The sequence below is a fragment of the Dreissena polymorpha genome, chromosome 2 (assembly GCF_020536995.1).
Source record: "Dreissena polymorpha isolate Duluth1 chromosome 2, UMN_Dpol_1.0, whole genome shotgun sequence".
Lineage (NCBI taxonomy): Eukaryota > Metazoa > Mollusca > Bivalvia > Myida > Dreissenidae > Dreissena > Dreissena polymorpha.
In genome coordinates this window covers 21,994,152-22,006,773 of record NC_068356.1, presented here as the reverse complement: position 1 = coordinate 22,006,773, position 12,622 = coordinate 21,994,152, and the positions used below count along the sequence as shown (strand labels likewise).

The 12,622-nt window shown below is 38.9% G+C and overlaps 1 protein-coding gene across 1 annotated transcript in view; it reads left to right on the top strand.

Moving 5' to 3' along the window:
* LOC127869582 (polycystic kidney disease protein 1-like 2) overlaps positions 1-12,622 on the top strand; it is a 148,285-nt gene that overhangs the window by 55,009 nt on the left and 80,654 nt on the right. The gene's annotated exons all lie outside the window — the stretch shown is intronic.

Below are 12,622 nucleotides of genomic sequence, written 5' to 3'. Positions count from 1 at the left end.
AATCCCAGGATTGGGAGTTTGATTCCTTTGTGTAGGGATTGGTCATGAAATCCTATTTTTAGCCATTTGACCCCTACCACTGAATACAGTAGGGCTGTTGTCAGTTATTGGAATGAGTATGTGAATTTACCACTGGTAAACCAGCAAACTTAGGAAAATCTTCGGACAATTGCACATTTCTTAACAAACCACTGTTATATTCCTAAAATATTGTTTAAAATGGTGTTAATGGTGTTAACCCACATTAGCTCTTCTCACTGGGAGCTCATTTAGCACTTTAATGCTTTTAGCGACATCATGTGTTTCATTATATCTTTCAGTGGATATTCCTTATTCATAACAAATCCTGGACTGGTGACAATAAGGATTTGGTGAAAGCAACAGATCTTTTCTACAAAGAAAAACAGAGTGGTAATTTGTTAGATATTATATACCCGTAGATGCATTTATGCATGACACAATTGCCTCTATAATGCAGTGTGCCTATATTTTAATTTATCATAAGAAAGGTCAGTCGTATATAATATATCCTACATAACTGAATAAAATCAAATCGTTATGTTATTTAATTGTTCACATTGATGATCAAATTATTGTTTTTAACAAGCGCAAAACATTCACAAATTAAAGTAAACAGTTGACAATGTCCACTAGCTTGACAGCTCGTACATTTTTAGGATTTTTTTTAACTCATTTGTGAACTTTTCATGGCTTGCATTAGTTAAGTTAAGATGTAAAATTAACTCTTTAAGTTTTGTCTCATCATGACAAAATTGCAGCCATGGAAGTCCCTTGTATGTATATAAACTTAAGACAGTCTCTGGAAGAAGCGGGCTTATTGCAAGTGCACAGGCTGATCGGGAAACACACTTTAGGCTTATTGCAAGTGGACAGGCTGATCAGGGAACACACTTTAGCTTTAGGCTTAAAATCTATTTTTGTTCAGAAGATACTACCTTTCAATCTAAAATTCCATTGAAATGTTAATGGGTTTACTTCCCTGTGCCGTGTTTAAACATACTGGAAGGCAAGTAATTTTTCAAGGTAGGTAGCCTGTCGGGCAAGTCTGTGATTGTAGAAACATTTTGCAGGTGTCTTTTGTTTGCAATTTATCTGTCTTCTAATATCAATGTTCACCCTTTTTAATTATATTATATTACCATTGGTAATGGGGGCTATATAGGAGTCGCTTTGTCTGTTGGTCTGTTGGTTGGTCTGTCCCAAAATTTAATCCGATCTTCACCAAACTTGGTCACAAGTTGTATCTAGATGATGTCTAGGTCAAGTTCGAATATGGGTCATGCCAAATCAAAACTAGGTCAGGGGGTCACTCAGTGCGTTTAAAACTGAAAGTTTTTTTCGGACCATAACTATGTCATTTATCGTTAGATTTTAAAGTGACTTGGTACATTTGTTCACCATCATGGGACGGTGTGTCATGCAAAGAAGTACTTCGATATTTCCAATGTCAAGGTCACACTTGGAGTTCAAAGGTCAAATGCTTGTCAGGGCCATAACTTTGTCATTTATTGTGAGACCTTAGAATCATGTGGCACATTTGTTCACCATCATTGGACGGTGTGTCATGCAGAAGAATTTAGATATCTCCTAGGTCAAGGTCACACTTTGAGTTCAAAGGTAAAAAATGGCCATAAATGAGCTTGTCCGGGCCATAACTATGTCGTTCATTGTAAAATTTTTAAATCTTTTGGCACATTTGTTCACCATCATTAGATGGTGTGTCATGCGAAAGAATAACGTCGATGTCTGCAACGTCAAGGTCATACTTTGAGTTCAAAAGTCAAAAATGGCCATAAATGAGCTTGTCCAGGCCAAAACTATGTCATTCATTGTGAGATTTTTAAATTATTCGTTACATTTGTTCACAATCATTGGATGGTGTGTCATGCTAAAGAATTACGTCAATATCTCCAAGGTCAAGGTCACACTTTGAGTTCAAAGGTCAAAAATGGCCATTAATGAGCTTGTCCGGGCCATAACTATGTCATTTATTGTGATATTTTAAAATGACTCTGTACATTTATTTTGTTCACAGTCATTGGACAGCGTTTAATGCAAAAGAATTCAAGAGTTCAAAGGTCAAAATAGCCATAAATGATTATGGCATAATAATTTTTACAAATCGCCATCAATTAGCTTCTGTTGTTTTGTGAAGACAGCATGAAAATATTCTGTGTCAATGCAGCATGTGGAGGTATACGTAATGTCTGTGACAAAGCTCTGGTTGATTTAGTTTGGCATTGTGCCCGTTAGTAGCCTATTGAGCAACACACTGGTAGTTGATTACAATTTTAAATTGTTAATGAAAATTGCTAAAGAATATTCATTTATACATTATTCAATTTGAGTTAAATTAATTGTATTGCTTGCTAATTTATATCTTGTACGTGCAGTTGTTTGTGTAAATCAACAATTATTGACCTAAATATTGAGCAACCATTCTTCACTGGGGCAAGTAGATGAAAAATGCCACTAATTCTCTGGGCAAGTGAAAGTAAAACCACTGCTGACTGCTCAGACCAGTTTGGGACGAATCTTTTTTCACATATTTTCGGCCTGTTTTCCCAGACAACGACTCATATATAAAAGACAATCAAGTATTCATGTGACATCAAAGTTGCATCATCTGGAAGTGATGTCTTTCAATAGTTTCTCATTTGTTTCACATTTGTGTTATATGTCAATGAATGTGCCATGTAACCTGTCTGTTACCATGGTTACAGAGTGTCCAGGCCTGTGTTATCTGGAGACAGATGAAGGCAGGCAGTATGTGCCAGTGTTTTTAGCCGTACGGTGGCACCATGTTGTGAATGATCTAACGTCCCTCAGGATGATTGAAAACGAGAAGATATTGCCTCATAGTGAGTATAATGGGTCATGGTTTTGAACATTTTACATGTTATGTAGATAATACCAAGAACATTTATGCTATGTTATTTAAGGAATGAAAGATGCTAGTATTTGATGAAATATGTTTTTCTTAAGGAATTCTCATATGACCCCAAAAAAAAATAAAAAAAAATTGTAGTATAAAAGAAGGTCATATATCAATACCTTATCTTGTATAAAATGCAAAAAAATAGATTAGCTCTTGTGTTTTAAGTGCTTTAATATCATTGTCTTTTAATATCCAGTACTACCATCAACCTGAGAGTTAATTGTCTCAAGGCAGGACGGAAACCTTGTGTTCACCAGCTTGAATAGTGTGTAGTGTACCCTGTGTCTATGTTTCAGGTTGGCTGGAGCCTATGTTTCTGTATGGCTGGAGACGGGTCCTGGCTGTGGAGCAAGGGCATGACAAGGGGTAAGCAGGAGCATGACCAAGGGAAGGCAGGGGCATGATAAGGGGTAGGAAATGTATGGCAAAGGGGTAGGCAGTTGCATGACAAAGGGTAGGCAGAGGTGTGACAAGGGGTAGGCAGGGACATGTCAAGGGGTTGGCCAAGGCAAGACAAGGTGTAGGCAGGGGCATGACCAGTGACATACAATGTCTCTGTAGATATTCCACTATCGGTTGATAACTACAAAGTTTGTCCTTGTTGACATTGCTTTCAATCTGTAACTACATATAATGTCTCTGTAGATATTCCACTATCGGTCGGTAACTACAAAGTTTGTCACTATTGACATTAGTGTTTTCAATCTGTAACTACATACAATGTCTCTGTAGATATTCCACTATCGGTCGATGACTACAAAGTTTGTCACTGTTGACATTCCTTTCAATCTGTAACTACATATAATATCTCTGTACATATTTCACTATCGGTCGGTAACTACAAAGTTTGTCTCTGTTGACATTCCTTTCAATCTGTAACTACATAAAATATCTCTGTAGATATTCCACTATCAGGCGGTAACTACTTTGTTTGTCTCGGTGTACCTTTTTCAATCTGTAACTATAAACAATGTCTCTGTACATATTGCACTATCGGTCAGTAACTAAAGTTTGTCTCTGTTGACATTCTTTTCAACCTGTAACTACATAAAATGTCTCTGTTGATATTCCACTATCGGTCGATAACTACAAAGTTTGTCTCTGTTGACATTCTGTTCAATCTGTAACTACATACGATGTCTCTGTAGATATTCTTCTATCAGTCGATAACTACAACGTTTGTCTCTATTGCCATTCCTTTCAATCTGAAACTACATATAATGTCTCTGTAGATATTCCACTATCAGTCGGTAACTACAAAGTTTGTCTCTGTTAACATTCCTTTCAATCTGTAACTACATATAATGTCTCTGTAGATATTCCACTATCAGTCGGTAAATACATAGTTGGTCTCTGTTGACATTCCTTTCAATCTGTAACTACATATAATGTCTATGCAGATATTCCACTATCGGTCGGTAACTACAAAGTTCGTGTCTGTTGACATTCTGTTCAATCTGTAACTACAAATAATGTCTCTGTAGATATTTCACTATCGGTCGATAACTACAACGTTTGTCTCTGTTGACATTCCTTTCAATATGTTACTACATATAATGTCTCTGCAGATATTCCACTATCGGTCGGTAACTACAAAGTTTGTATCTGTTGACATTCTTTTCAATCTGTAACTACATACAATGTCTCTGTAGATATTCTACTATCGGTCGATAACCACAAATGTTGTCTCTGTTGACATTCCTTTCAATCTGTAACTACATATAATGTCTCTGTAGATATTCCACTATCGGTCGATAGCTCCAAAGTTTGTCTCTGTTGACATTCCTTTCAATCTGTAACTACATATAATATCTCTATACATATTCCACTATCGGTCGGTATCTAAATAGTTTGTCTCTTTTCACATTCATTTGAATATGTAACTACATAAATATCTCTGTACATATTCCACTATCGGTCGGTAACAACGTAGTTTGTCTCTGTTGACATTCCTTTCAATATGTAACTATATTCAATATCTCTGTAGATAATTCACTATCAGGCGGTAACTACTTTGTGTGTCTCTGTGTACCTTTTTCAATCTGTTACTACATACAATGTCTCTGTAGATATTCCACTATCGGTCGGTAACTACAAAGTTTGTCTCTGTTGACATTCTGTTCAATCTGTAACTGCATACAATGTCTCTGTAGATATTCCACTATCGGTCGATAACTACATAGTTTGTCTCTGTTTACATTCCTTTCAATCCGTAACTACATATAATGTCTCTGTACATATTCCACTATCAGTCGGTCACTACATAGTTTGTCTCTGTTAACATTCCTTTCAATCTGTAACTACATATTATGTCTCTGTAGATATTCCACTATCGGTCGGTAACAACGTAGTTTGTCTCTGTTGACATTCTTTTCAATATGTAACTACATTCAATATCTCTGTAGATATTCCACTATCAGGCGGTAACTACTTTGTGTGTCTCTGTGTACCTTTTTCAATCTGTTACTACATACAATGTCTCTGTAGATATTCCACTATCGGTCGGTAACTACAAAGTTTGTCTCTGTTGACATTCTGTTCAATCTGTAACTGCATACAATGTCTCTGTAGATATTCCACTATCAGTCGGTAACTACAAAGTTTGTCTCTGTTGACATTCCTTTCAATCTGTAACTACATATAATGTCTCTGTAGATATCCCACTATCAGTCGGTCACTACATAGTTTGTCTTTGTTGACATTCCTTTCAATCTGTAACTACATACACTGTCTCTGTAGATATTCCACTATCGGTCGGTATCTACAAAGTTTGTCTCTATTGACATTCCTTTCAATCTGTAACTACATATAATGTCTCTGTAGATATTCCACTATCGATCGGTTACTATATAGTTTGTATCTGTTGACATCTTTCAATCTGTAACTACATACAATGTCTCTGTAGATATTCCACTATCGGTCGATAACTACAAAGTTTGTCTCTGTTGACATTCCTTTCAATCTGTAACTACATATACTATCTCTGTACATATTCCACTATCGGTCGGTAACTACATAGTTTGTCTCTGTTGACATTCCTTTCAATCTGTATCTACATATAATGTCTCTGTAGATATTCCACTATCAGGCGGTAACTACTTTGTTTGTCTCGGTGTACCTGTTGCAATCTGTAACTACATACAATGCCTCAGTAGATATTGCACTATCGGTCGGTAACTAAAGTTTGCCTCTGTTGACATTCTTTTCAATCTGTTACTACATACAATGTCTCTGTTGATATTCCACTATCAGTCGGTAACTACATAGTTTGTTTCTGTTGACAGTCCTTTCGAACTGTAACTACATATAATATCTCTGCACATATTTCACTATCGGTCGGCAACTACAATGTTCGTCTCTGTTGACATTCTTTTCAATCTGTAACTACATATAATGTCTTTGTAGCTATTTCACTATCGGTCGATAACTACAACGTTTGTCTCTGTTGACATTCCTTTCAATCTATAACTACATATAATGTCTCTGCAGATATTCCACTATCGGTCGGTAACTACAAAGTTTGTCTCTGTTGAAATTCTTTTCAATCTGTAACTACATACAATGTCTCTGTAGATATTCCACTATCGGTCAATACTACAAAGTTTTTCTCTGTTGACATTCCTTTCAATTTGTAACTACATATAATGTCTCTATAAATATTCCACTATCGGTCGATTATTACAAAGTTCGTATCTGTTGACATTCCTTTCAATCTGTAACTACATATAATATCTCTGTACATATTCCACTATCGGTCGGTGTCTACATATTTTTTCTCTGTTCACATTTCTTTCAATCTGTAACTACATAAATATCTCTGTACATATTCCACTATCTGTCGGTAACAACATAGTTTGTCTCTGTTGACATTCCTTTCAATATCTAACTACATTCAATATCTCTGTAGATATTCCACTATCAGGCGGTAACTACTTTGTGTGTCTCTGTGTACCTTTTTCAATCTGTAACTACATACAATGTCTCTGTAGATATTCCACTATCGGTCGATAATTACATAGTTTGTCTCTGTTGACATTCCTTTCAATCTGTAACTACATATAATGTCTCTGTAGATATTCCACTATCAGGCGGTAACTACATAGTTGGTCTCTGTTGACATTCCTTTCAATCTGTAACTACATATAATGTATCGGTAGATATTCCACTATCGGTCGATAACTACAAAGTTTGTCTCTGTTGACATTCTGTTCAATCTGTAACTGCATACAATGTCTCTGTAGATATTCCGCTATCGGTCGATAACTACATAGTTTGTCTCTGTTAACATTCCTTTCAATCTGTAGCTACATATAATGTCTCTGTATATATTTCACTATCAGTCGGTCACTACATAGTTTGTCTCTGTTGACATTCCTTTCAATCTGTAACTACATATTATGTCTCTGTAGATATTCCACTATCAGTCGGTAACTACAAAGTTTGTCTCTGTTAACATTCCTTTCAATCTGTAACTACATATTATGTCTCTGTAGATATTCCACTATCAGTCGGTAACTACAAAGTTTGTCTCTGTTCACAATCCTTTCAATCTGTAACTACATATAATGTCTCTGTAGATATTCCACTATTAGTCGGTAACTACAAAGTTTGTCTCTATTGACATTCCTTTCAATCTGTAACTACATATAATGTCTCTGTAGATATTCCACTATCGGTCGATAACTACATAGTTTGTCTCTGTTGACATACCTTTCAATCTGTAACTACATTTAATGTCTCTGTAGATATTCCACTATCAGGCGGTAACAACATAGTTGGTCTCTGTTGATATTCCATTCAATCTGTAACTACATATAATGTCTCTGTAGATATTCCACTATCGGTCGATAACTACAATGTTTGTCTCTGTTGACATTCCTTTCAATCTGTAACTACATATAATGTCTCTGTCGATATTCCACTATCGGTCGGTAACAATATAGTTTGTCTCCTTTGACATTCCTTTCAATCTGTAACTACATACAATGTCTCTGTAGACATTCCTCTATCAGTCGGTAACTACATAGTTTGTCTCTGTTCACATTCCTTTCAATCTGTAACTATATAATATATCTCTGTAGATATTCCACTATCAGTCGGTAACTACATAGTTTGTCTCTGTTAACATTCCTTTCAATCTGTAACTATATAATATATCTCTGTAGATATTCCACTATCAGTCAGTAACTACAAAGTTTGTATCTGTTGACATTCCTTTCAATCTGTAACTACATACAATGTCTCTGTAGATATTCCACTATCGGTCGGTAACTACATAGTTTGTCTCCGTTGACATTCCTTTCAATCTGTAACTACATATACTGTCTCTCTACATATTCCACTATCAGGCGGTAACTACATTGTTTGTCTCTGTTTACCTTTGTTAATCGGTAACTACATACAATGTCTCTGTAAGTATTCCACTATTGGTCGGTAACTATATAGCATATCTATGGTGACGCTCCTTTCAATCTATGAATACATACAATTTCTCTGTAGATATTCAACTATCAGACGGTAACTACTTAGTTTGTCTCTGTTGATTTCCCCAATCTGAGACGACACTTTACGCACATTCATTATGCCCAGTTTTCCCAGAACAATACTCGTATATTGAAAACGTTTTTTTAAGGGAAAAAAACACGCAAAATTTCGTATAGAAAAAGCTACACTTAATAACAAACAAATGATTTTTGTGAATGAGGGGCCCTACTCACATGTACGCATCATCGCATCAAACTCCCATACCGATATGTACTGGCAGATGAAAATACAAACAGCATGAATACATGAATATACAAACAACCGTATAAACAAGTATTCACCGTGTCTGCTATCTATTTGAGAATCACATTTAGCTGTAATCAATAGAATCTCGTTTTGAGAAAACCGGACTTCATGCATGTGCGTAAAGTTTCATCACAAATTAGTCTGTGCATTCCGAATAGGCTAATCAGGGATGACACATTCCGTTTTAATGGATTTTTTCTTTCAAATAAAGTCTTTTCTAAACGGAAAGCTAGGTTTTGCGACAAGTGGCGTCCCTGAATAGCTTGTGTGCACTGCACAGGCTAATCTGGGATGACACTTTACGCACATGGATTAAGCCCAGTTTTTTTACAGAACGAGGCTAAATAAAATTGTAAAGATGTTTCCGAATAACTAGTCATGTCCGTTTTCTGTAACATTTTGAGTGCATACAAATGACCGTATCAACATCTTAAATTAACAATTTGACAGGACTTTTCTCGTTCAATAATATGGAAGCGAAAATGAATACATTATTTAATGCCAGACAACAGTTTTTGGGTTCCATTTCGAAATCGGTTATTTCCCGCGGGAATATGTCCACATTAATCAAGTTGACGATAGTATCAGCAAGTCATCATTTTTTTAAATATTTTTTTTTGGAGACCGGAAACAGAACTTTTGTTTTCCGACTTCTTCTTTTTGGACTCGGGGAAACACAATCGCTATTTTGTGCGCACAAGATAATCGGCAAATCACAGATAGTATCTTGTTCCCTCCATGTAATCCGCGTCTGTGATTGGCCGATTATCTTGTGCGCACAATATAGCGATTGTGTTTTCCCGAGTCCAACAACAAAAAAATAACTCGGGAAAACAGAAAATATGTTATCCCGACTTTTTTTGGAGCGGTGATGTCACCTTAGTGCTACCGTATTACGTATACAAATCGTCTTGCAAAATGGTTTCTAAATAAGATCTTTATGAACTATATTTTTACCGTAACCTTTTGATGCGGAGAAAATTCAGCAGAACGTAAAACAACGACCATTTGAGTTTGTTATTAAACTGGAATTGAAAATGATTTCTTACGCAGGTATGGGCAGTCATCTTGATTTCTATGTCTACTTTTTTCTGTACTTCTTTACATAGTGTGTAACATAGTTACAGATTCTGCCACGCAGTTGTTCAACTTTCTGTCAATATAATAGTTGACAATATACGCGGTATACACCATCGATTATGCTTGACAATGTACCCCGGTATATCAAAACAAGATCGCACATTTATTCTTTAAAGGTAAGCTTATCATTGATATTTATCCTAACATGACTCATTGCTATTTACTTGGGAATGAAAGAACATATTGATTACTGAGCGTAGGATGGTTATGTCCATAACATAAAATACGTCAGTAACAACATTTTTATTAGGGCAGAAAAAAAGGCATTGTTAAAACTAATTAAACTAAAAGTGGCCAATTATTTATTCATGTTTACTACATAAACTTTCCGGACTAATCGATGTACGGAACTTAGGGACGGCAATATGATATATTACTATGCCCTGGGACGCATTGTTTGAGTAGAGAAACATAGGTTGTGAACAATAGGTTGTGAACCATCTATAATTCAGTGTTTGTGAGTCGCGTGCCAGTTACAATGATTAATTGAATTACAAGCAAAACACTTCTGAGAATGGATTTCAGAACAAAACTTAAACATGTAAACAAAAAATGTTGAAAATCATTCAGGTCATTAATACTCGTACCTGTGTAAACTTATAATTTAGCTCCGCTCTGGGAAAACCGGGCTTAAAGCATGTGGGTGCCGTCCAAGATTAGCCTTTGGAGCCCGCACACTAGTCAAAGACGACACTTTGGAGCCCGCACACTAGTCAAAGACGACACTTTGGAGCCCGCACACCAGTCAAAGACGACTCTTTGGAGCCCGCACACTAGTCAAAGACGACACTTTGGAGCCCGCACACTAGTCAAAGACGACACTTTGGAGCCCGCACACTAGTCAAAGACGACACTTTGGAGCCCGCACACCAGTCAAAGACGACTCTTTGGAGCCCGCACACCAGTCAAAGACGACACTTTGAAGCCCGCACACTAGTCAAAGACGACACTTTGGAGCCCGCACACTAGTCAAAGACGACACTGTGGAGCCCGCACACCAGTCAAAGACGACTCTTTGGAGCCCGCACACTAGTCAAAGACGACACTTTGGAGCCCGCACACTAGTCACATACGACACTTTGGAGCCCGCACAGCAGTCAAAGACGACACTTTGGAGCCCGCACACCAGTCAAAGACGACACTTTGGAGCCCGCACACTAGTCACATACGACACTTTGGAACCCGCACACTAGTCACATACGACACTTTGGAGCCCGCACAGCAGTCAAAGACGACACTTTGGAGCCCGCACACCAGTCAAAGACGACACTTTGGAGCCCGCACACTAGTCAAAGACGACACTTTGGAGCCCGCACACCAGTCAAAGACGACACTTTGGAGCCCGCACACCAGTCAAAGACGACACTTTGAAGCCCGCACACTAGTCACAGACGACACTTTGGAGCCCGCACAGCAGTCAAAGACGACACTTTGGAGCCCGCACACTAGTCAAAGACGACACTTTGGGGCCCGCACACTGGTCAAAGACGACACTTTGGAGCCCGCACACCAGTCAAAGACGACACTTTGGAGTCCGCACACCAGTCAAAGACGACACTTTGAAGCCCGCACACTAGTCAAAGACGACACTTTGGAGCCCGCACACTAGTCAAAGACGACACTTTGGAGCCCGCACACCAGTCACAGACGACACTTTGGAGCCCGCACACTAGTCAAAGACGACACTTTGGAGCCCGCACACTAGTCACAGACGAAACTTTGGAGCCCGCACACCAGTCACAGACGACACTTTGGAGCCCGCACACTAGTCAAAGACGACACTTTGGGGCCCGCACACTGGTCAAAGACGACACTTTGGAGCCCGCACACCAGTCAAAGACGACACTTTGGAGACCGCACACTAGTCAAAGACGACACTTTGGAGCCCGCACACTAGTCAAAGACGACACTTTGGAGCCCGCACACCAGTCAAAGACGACACTTTGGAGCCAGCACACCAGTCAAAAACGACACTTTAGAGCCCGCACACTAGTCAAAGACGACACTTTGGAGCCCGCACACCTGTCAAAGACGACACTTTGGAGCCCGCACACTAGTCAAAGACGACACTTTGGAGCCCGCACACCAGTCAAAGACGACACTTTGGAGCCCGCACACAAGTCAAAGACGACACTTTGGAGCCCGCACACGTCAAAGACCACACTTTGGAGCCCGCACACTAGTCACATACGACACTTTGGAGCCCGCACACCAGTCAAAGACGACACTTTGGAGCCCGCACACCAGTCAAAGACGACACTTTGGAGCCCGCACACTAGTCACATACGACACTTTGGAGCCCGCACACTAGTCAGAGATGACACTTTGGAGCCCGCACACCAGTCAAAGACGACACTTTGGAGCCCGCACACCAGTCAAAGACGACACTTTGGAGCCCGCACACCAGTCAAAGACGACACTTTGGAGCCCGCACACCAGTCAAAGACGACACTTTGGAGCCCGCACACTAGTCAAAGAAGACACTTTGGAGCCCGCACACCAGTCAAAGACGACACTTTGGAGCCCGCACACTAGTCAAAGACGACACTTTGAAGCCCGCACACGTCAAAGACGACACGTTGGAGCCCTCACACTATTCAAAGACGACAATTTGGAGCCCGCACACCAGTCAAAGACGACACTTTGGAGCCCGCACACCAGTCAAAGACGACACTTTGGAGCCCGCACACTAGTCAAAGACGACACTTTGGAGCCCGCACACGTCAAAGACGA